We start from the raw sequence: 8579 nt of genomic DNA, 5'->3' as shown, positions 1-8579 counted from the left end.
TATTATTATTACTATTACTATTATTATTGTTGTTGTCATTGACATTATTATTATTGTTGTTATTATTGTTGTTGTTGTACACAAAAATGACAGTATACACAGCAAAGGAGCTAACTATGCTGGGTTTCGTATCACAAATCACTAGTCGAACACTTCCCAAGTGTTTAGGACTGTGTGATGTATCGGTGGATTATGCGAGCAGATCCCAGTAAGGTGGCCTTCTGCAGCTGACCAATGGTGATCTTGTCAGCGCCAATTGTTTTTAAGTGCTTGCCTAGGTCTTTAGGCACAGCACCCAGTGTGCCGAGCACCACTGGAACCACCTGCACTGGTGTAGGCCAGAGTCTCTGCAGTTTGATTCTCAAGTCCTGATATCTGGTGACTTTTTCAAGTTGTTTCTTGTCGATTCTGCTGTCACCAGGTATGGCAATGTCAATGATCCACACTCTTTTCTTCTTCATAATCGTGATATCCGGGGTATTGTGTTCCAAAACTTTGTCAGTCTGAATTCAGCAGTCCCACAGTAGTTTTGCATGCTCATTTTTGACCACCTTTTCAGGCTTATGATCCCACCAGTTCTTTGCTACAGGCAGATGGCAGTTGTGACACAAGTTCCAGTGGACCATCTGAGCGACTGTGTTGTGACATTGTTTGTAGTCAGTCTGAGCAATTGTCTTGCAACATCTCAGTATGTGATCAATGGTTTCGTCTGCTTCTTTGCAGAGTATGCATTTGGGGTCATCAGCAGATTTTTCTGTTCTGGCTTCAATTATATTCGTTCTGATGGCTTGTTCTTGGGCTGCAAGAATCAGGCCTTCTGTTTCTTTCTTCAGTGTTCCGTTGGTCAGCCATAACCAGGTCTTTTCCTTATCTACTTTTCCTTGGATTTTTTCAAAGAACTGTCCATGCAGTGCTTTGTTACACCAACTCTCAGCCCGAGTTTGCATCGCTGTTTTTCTGTATTGATTCTTGGTTTGCTGCACTTTGAGCAGCTTCCTCTTGTTGACCTCCATCAAAGCTGGTTCAACACTGTCTTTCACATGATCTGCCAGAGCGTGCTTCTCTTCTTCGACTGTCTGCTTCACTTGCAAAAGTCCTCTGCCACCTGCTTTTCTGGGCAAATATAACCTGTCGACGTCACTACGCGGGTGCAGCGCATAGTATATGGTCATCAGTTTTCTTGTTTTCCTATCCAAGCTGTCCAGCTCTGCCTGTGTCCAGTTTATGATCCCAGCGGTATATCTGATGACAGGTATGACCCAGGTATTTATAGCCTTGATGGTGTTATCGCCATTCAGTTTGCTTTTTAGAAGTTTTCTGACCCTTTGTGTGTATTCTTTGCTGACCACATTTTTCACTTGCCCGTGCTTGATATTATCCAGCTGCAGTATGTCCAGGTATTTGTAGGTTTCGGGTTGGTGGCACTTGATGGTTTGTCCATTGGGCATTTCAATTCCATCACTTTCTACGATCTTCCCTTTCTTCAGTGCCAGTGTGGCGCATTTGTTCAGGCCAAACTCCATGCTGATGTCAGTGCTGAAAATTCAAACTGTATTGGTCAGTGACTGGATTTCAATTTCTGATTTTCCATATAACTTCATATCATCCATGTACAGCAGGTGAGAGATTTTTAGCAGTTTGATAACCCAGGTTAGTTTTCTGTAAAATTGTTGACAGGGGGGTCATGGCGATGATGAACAGCAGAGGTGACAAATAATCAACCTGGAAAATCCCTCTTTTGATGTTGACCAGTCCGTAGCTTTCACTTCCAATAAACAGTTCTGTTTTCCAGTGCTTCATCGCATTTGCAGTGAAAGTACCAATGCACTTGCATATTCCGATGACATCCAGGAACTTGATGATCCAGCTGTGCGGTAGTGAATCAAATGCTTTCTTGTAGTCAATCCAAGTTGTATACAGATTTGTTTTTCATCTTTTGCAGTTCTCTAAAATCATTTTGTCGATCAGGAGCTGATCTTTTGTGCCTCTGCTTCCTCGTTTGTTTCCTTTCTGCTCTACTGGTAAGATGTTATTTGCTTCTAGGTAGTCCTAGATCCTGTCAGCTATGATGCCAGTCAGCAGCTTGAACATGGTTGGCAGACACGTTATTGGCCTGTAATTTGCAGGTGTTGCCCCTTTTGCTGGATCCTTCTGTATCAAGTAGGCTTTCCCAACTGTTAACCATTCACTGATGTTTCCTGTCTGCAGCATCTCATTGAATTGTTCGGCCATTTTTCCGTGCAGGTTGGTCAGGTATTTGAGCCAAAAGCCATGCAGTTGATCATTGCCAGGCGATGTCCAGTTCTTGACTTTTTTCACCCTGTTGCTTATCATTTCAGTAGTTATTTCCAGTTGGTCCATTTTGTTCTTGGAGAATTTTGTCTCAAAGTCTCTGATCCACCCAGCATTTTTGTTGTAACATTTCTCAGTCTCCCATAGGTCTTTCCAAAACTGAGTAGTTGCCGTTTTTTTCAGGTTTTTCCATTTTCGTATCCCCCTTCTGATTCAGACTCTGACAGAACCATCTTTGGTCTGATTGGAACAATTGATTTTGTTTGTACTGGATGACTCTGGCTTTGTATCTTTCAATTTTTCTTGCTGTTGCTGTTATCTGCTGCTTCACAATTTCCAATGCTTCCTCAATTTTTCTTGCGCTAAGCCCATATTTTTTTATCAGATGTTTCTTGATCTTGCTGTTCTTCAGCTTTTTCTCTTGCAAATGCTTCAAGTTGCTTGCATCTGCCCGCAGGCTCTTGATTTTCAATTCCATTATTATTAATTGTTGTTGTTGTTGTTGTTGTCACTGTCATTATCATTATCATTATCATTGACATCACAGACTCCACCAGACTCCACCAGCATCCTGGTCCTACTGCCTGAGGAAAAAGCCAGGACAGCAGGGTCAGAGTTATCTGGATCTTGTGGGAGATTCTTCTATTGGGCACACAATTCCTTTTGTTGCCTATGCAAGCACATCAGAAATGCCAACCAATCGTCTCAAGCAACTGTCTCCCTTATCTTCATTTTGAAAGTACACTTCAGGCAGGAATGAGGGTCAAAAAAGTCAAGATGGCAGTTGTAACTACATGATCACAGCCACCATCTTGATTTTCCCCCATTCCCCCATTCCACATCTTATTCCAAAGGTGAGAGGGAAAAAAATGTGGCTGAGAAAGAAAAGTTAACACGATGCCCACATTTTTGCCACTCTTAATTTGTTTTTTATTCTCTTTCCCTTTTATGTTAGCTTGTATTTTAATCTTTGATGTTGAAATTTAATAATATTTATAAAATGAATATATTTCCTGGGGAAAGAACAGTGAAAATCAGCACAGACATTCACTTCCCCAAATGGGACCTCACAATTCTGGCAAATACTGCAATATCAGATTGATGCTTGGAATAGATGGAGCAGCCTTTACCTTTCTCCACTCAAAAAGGAGGTGAGCAATGACTTCACATAAAGGACACCAGATTTTACCCTGTTCCATTTGCACTTAAACCAAGTCTCTAAGAAGCAATAATAGCCATTCTAGAAACACCAAAGATTATCTGGCCAATGAAATCCTAGCTTTTTACTAGCTAGGCAATATGCTAGTACGATTGCAGTTGCACTAGCCTGGTTTGCAAATCCCTGCTGCAAATATTATCTTAAAAGGACAGTTCATTCTATTGTTTCTATAAATAACCTCTTCATAAAATTATTTAATAACAGATGTTGTAAATGATTGCTTTGGCAGTTCCACAGTTTCCCTTTTCCGTGGCAACGTAATCCGTATAAGACTGCCCCCCCACTCACCACCCCTTTCCTATATTGTTAAACTAGGATTTCTATGCTGTAGTTGCGCTGCAAAATCACATTGTCCAATAGATGGCAGCCACAACATAACATTCTGCTATGTTCTCTGGTCAGCTGGTGGTCAGCTGGATTTTTGCAGGGTAGATGTGGAAGCAGGATCTTCACCCTCTTTTAGAATGAGTTAAGTACTCTCTTTCTTTATTGGAGGTTTTTGCTCTTTGGTGTGAACTGAATTGGTCAAAAGAAACACCGTAGGAAAGCGATGTTAATCTATGGTAACATTAGAAGAAGTCTGGTCATACCTTTTCTGACTAACAGATTATATTAAAAGGCATATGCTTTTGTGAATATAATTTTGTAACATTGGATGAAGTTGTACCATTTGAATCAGGGATGGGATTCAACTGGTGTTACTACCAGTTCGGTGAGAGTGCATTTTGTGTGCTTTGCACACATACCGCACCTGACGCACGCTGTGTGCGCATGTACAGCATTTGCAAAAAAAAATCAGCTGTGCTGCCTAGACAGCTGACAAGCGCTGCGCGCGGGTGTGCAGCTTTTGAAAATCTTCTTCTTTCCTGCTTTTTCAACCTTAGCTGTGCCGCGCAAAGCACCTGAGGTTGAAAAAGCAGGAAATAAAGGACAGCCAAGAGCCCAGGCAGGTGGGCCAAAGAGACGACCAAAAGGTCATTGCAGCAAACCAGTTCAGTGTCTGCTGCTCTTCAGAGCTACCAGCTCTATAGAACTGAGCTGAACCGATAGCATCCCACCCCTGCACTGAATCTTCAGCATATAACGTAGGGACCCGGTTGGTTATTTCCCTCCTAGCAACTTCTACTTTCTTCTGGAACAATCCAACCATCTTTGTGCCAAAATAATGGCAACACAAATAGGCTTTAAATCACTTTGGTGATGGTTGGGTGATGCTGCAAAAACATCAGCAAGTTTCTCTAGGTCTAATTCCTTCCTAAGAGAAAGCAAAGAGGGAAGAATGCAGAAGAAATATTTCTAAACTCGCTGGAGAAATATGCCTTCGTTCTTCATACTCAGAAATATTTTAGCCAGAGATGGACTTCACATCTGTTCAAATCAAAATACCAGCTTCAGGCTTATATTCCTGATTTTGCAATTTTCTGTGGTGCATTGAAGGTCACTAAGGCGAGATGGAAGAGTTGCTTTTGGGAGCTAAAATGCCTTGCTGGTTCCTTCTTCTGGAAAACTGCGATTGGATGCAAAATGGATGATTCTGTCCCTGTTTATATTAGGAATCTGATCTCTGGCTGATCTAACCAATGGAGGAATGAAAGTGGGGAGGGTTATTGAAGGAATTGAGAATGGAAGCATCAACCTGAAATTCTGGAATACCGCATTTTTCGGAGTATACGACACACGTTTTCCACCCCCAAAAGTGGGTGGAAATGTTTGTGCATATTATACAGTGAATGTTGCCGAAGCCCTGCCCACCCTTCGGCCCCCATCCTTTGGCCTCTGCCTCCCAGCAATTTGCCTCCTTGCAGCAAACAGCAAACAACCTGTTTCAGTTTTAGCACAGCATGATTAGCACAAGTAGCTGAGTGTCAGTTGGATCAGCCTCCCGACGATCAGCTGTTTCAGGCTGCAGGAATCGCCATCGCCTATTGCTGCTTCCATGTGCCCCATTTTTGGCCTCCGCGCACCCTGTTTTCCACCTGTTCTGAACCCCGCTGCTTGGAACAGGCTGAAAATGGGGTGCACAGAGGCCAAAAATGGGACATGCAGAGGTGAAAACGGGATGCGGAAGCTGATAATGGGGCACGCGGAGGTGGCAATAGGCAATGGTGATCCCTGCAGCCTGAAACAGCTGATCGTTGGAAGGCCAATCCAACCGACAATCAGCTGCTTTACTTGTCAGAAGACCTTGATGGAGATATGGAGGAACTCTTTCCTAGACAAACAGAGCTGAAGCATTTTTAAGTCCAGAACTATAACATTCGAAAGCAGCTCAAGTAAATACCTCCCTGATTCACTGGGTTATAAGAAGGAGGGGAAAGCACAATTAGAAGGAGAGGCTTGCAAGATTTCGGTAATTATAGTCTATCACAATAAAAGTAGTTTTAACTCTCTGTGGGGTTGTTTATTTTGAACTCTCTACAGATAATTAATAGTACTGTCACAGAAAAAAACAGCATTTTGGGAATAAAACACATATAACATAAATCAGAGGTAAATGTCACTGGTTTCCTACCCTTGAACATCAAACAAAACATTTCCTTCCTTGAAGCCCAATTCTTTAAGAAAACATCTGGAGAACCTGAAAGTTTATAAATGGCTGACCAGCTAACATCAAAGTGTTTTTGAAAGCAATACCATTTTTAGTATTTATTATACAAATATTGGGATGGTTAAGATGCCAGGGAAGCTTGAAAAAAACCAAGATAAGTCCCCTTTTCCTGGAACCAGGTTTGTGGTTGTAAATGATATACCCCCAGAGGGTATATGAGGCAGCCTGATTTATACACATCTTGAAAAGAACATCTAAAAACCAACTGTGAGTGGAATTTGCACAGCCTTTTCTGCCTTGATTGTCCTTGGAACAAGTGAGAATCAATTTTGGAATCTGAAGGACATTTGAAGCATGCCCAATTGTTATTTAGTTTGAGTTGGGGGAGAAATTAGATTTTCATTTTAACACACACCCTGTTTCGCATTTTCCCGAAGACGTAGATCGAAATGTAGCTGTATTTCAAAATCAACATTTTTCTACGTTTAATTGTTTCTCCAGTCCACTGAATATGCACCAGAGGTATAAGAAAACATGGACTCATGTGCAAATGGGCATATTAGGGAAAGTTCAAAGAAAATGACATAAAAATAGGATAAATGTGAAGAAAAAATATATATGAATTTTGATAAGGATATTTAAATACAAGTAGTCCTTGACTTATAACCACAATTGAACCCAAAATTTATGTTGATATGTGAGACATTTATTAAGTGAGTTTTGTCCCATTTTATGACGTTCCTTGCCACAGTTATTAAGTGAATCAATGCAGTTGTTAAGATAGTGACACAGTCTTTAAGTGAATCTGGCTTCACATATTGACTTTGCTTGGTCACAAAAGGTGATCACATGAGCCCAGGACAATGCAACCGTCATAAATGTGAACCAGTTGCCAAGCATCTGAATTTTGATCATGTGACTATGGGGACACTGAAATAGTTGTAAGTGTGAAAAATGGTAATAAGTCACTTTTTTCAGTGCCACTGTAACTTAGAACAGTCACTAAACAAACTGTTGTAAGTTGAGGACTGCATGTAGTTGGAAAGAGTTGCTTGAAATGAAACAAAAAGAAGGAACCCATTTGGTTGTTTCCTGGAGTCTTTGAATTTTGTTTTAATGGGAAAACATAAGAGATTGAATAATATCAATGACTAGATTTTCCATCCTTAGTTATCACAAGCTGAATTTTTAAAAAAGGGAGCTTTTGTTTTGTCCATTCTGACTAATCTGATTTTCGGGGAAATGAGTGGGAATCTTGCCATCATCATCATCACCATTATTATTTTTATTTTTATTATTATTATTATTATTATTATTATTATTATTATTATTATTATTATTATTCTACACAAAAATGACAGTATACACAGCAAACGAGATAACTATGCTGGGTTTCGTATCACAAATCACTAGTCGAACACTTCCCAAGTGTTTAGGATTGTGTGATGTATCGGTGGATTATGTGAGCAGATCCCAGTAAGGTGGCCTTCTGCAGCTGACCAATGGTGATCTTGTCAGCGCCAATTGTTTTTAAGCGCTTGCCTAGGTCTTTAGGCACAGCACCCAGTGTGCTGAGTACCACTGCAACCACCTGCACTGATTTATGTCAGAGTGTGCAATTCAATTCTCAAGTCCTGATATCTGGTGACTTTTTCAAGTTGTTTCTCGTCGATTCTGCTGTCACCAAGTATGGCAATGTCAACGATCCACACTCTTTTCTTCTCCATAATCGTGATATCCGGGGTATTGTGTTCCAAAACTTTGTCAGTCTGAATTCGGCAGTCCCACAGTAGTTTTGCATGCTCATTTTCGACCACTTTTTCAGGCTTATGATCCCACCAGTTCTTTGCTACAGGCAGATGGCAGTTGTGACACAAGTTCCAGTGGATCATCTGAGTGACTGTGTTGTGACGTTGTTTGTAGTCAGTCTGAGCAATTGTCTTGCAACAGCTCAGTGTGTGGTCAATGGTTTTGTCCGCTTCTTCGCAGAGTCTGCATTTGGGGTCATCAGCAGATTTTTCTATTCTAGCTTTGATTACATTCATTCTGATGGCTTGTTCTTGGAGGATACATTCATTTAATTCAACTCCATTCCAAGCTTGGCAGTAAAACAGATTGGTAGCCAGGGCTGGAAAAGCCATCTAATACTAATACCACTCTATAAAGCTTTAGTAAGACCGTACCTATAGTACTGCATCCAGTTTTGGTCACCACACTATAAAAAAGATGTTGAGGCTCTAGAAAAAGAGAAGACCAGCCAGGATGATTAGGGCACTGGAGACGAAAACATATGAAGAATGGTTACAGGAGCTGGGGATGGCCAGTCTAGTAAAGAGAAGAACCAGGGGAGACATGATAGCAGTCTTCCAATAATTGAGGGGCTGCCACAGAGAGGGAGTCAAGCTATTTTCTAAAACACATGTAGGCCAGACAAGAAACAATGAATGGAAACTGAACAAGGAAAGATTTAACCTAGAAATAAGGAGAAACTTTCTGACAGTGAGAACAATCAACCAATGG

At 41.0% G+C, this 8579-nt stretch overlaps 1 pseudogene; it reads right to left on the bottom strand.

The window, feature by feature from the left end:
• Nucleotides 1-117: 117 nt before the first annotated feature.
• Nucleotides 118-1172, bottom strand: LOC148133525 (uncharacterized; annotated as a pseudogene).
• Between the last annotated feature and the right edge of the window lie 7407 nt (nt 1173-8579).

Source organism: Notechis scutatus, chromosome 1 (assembly GCF_049901735.1).
Source record: "Notechis scutatus isolate UNSWTSFEM ecotype Mainland chromosome 1, rNotScu1.2, whole genome shotgun sequence".
In the NCBI taxonomy this organism is placed as follows: Eukaryota; Metazoa; Chordata; class Lepidosauria; order Squamata; family Elapidae; genus Notechis; species Notechis scutatus.
The sequence above is the reverse complement of the archived record's forward strand: the minus strand, read 5'-3'. Positions and strand labels throughout refer to the sequence as shown.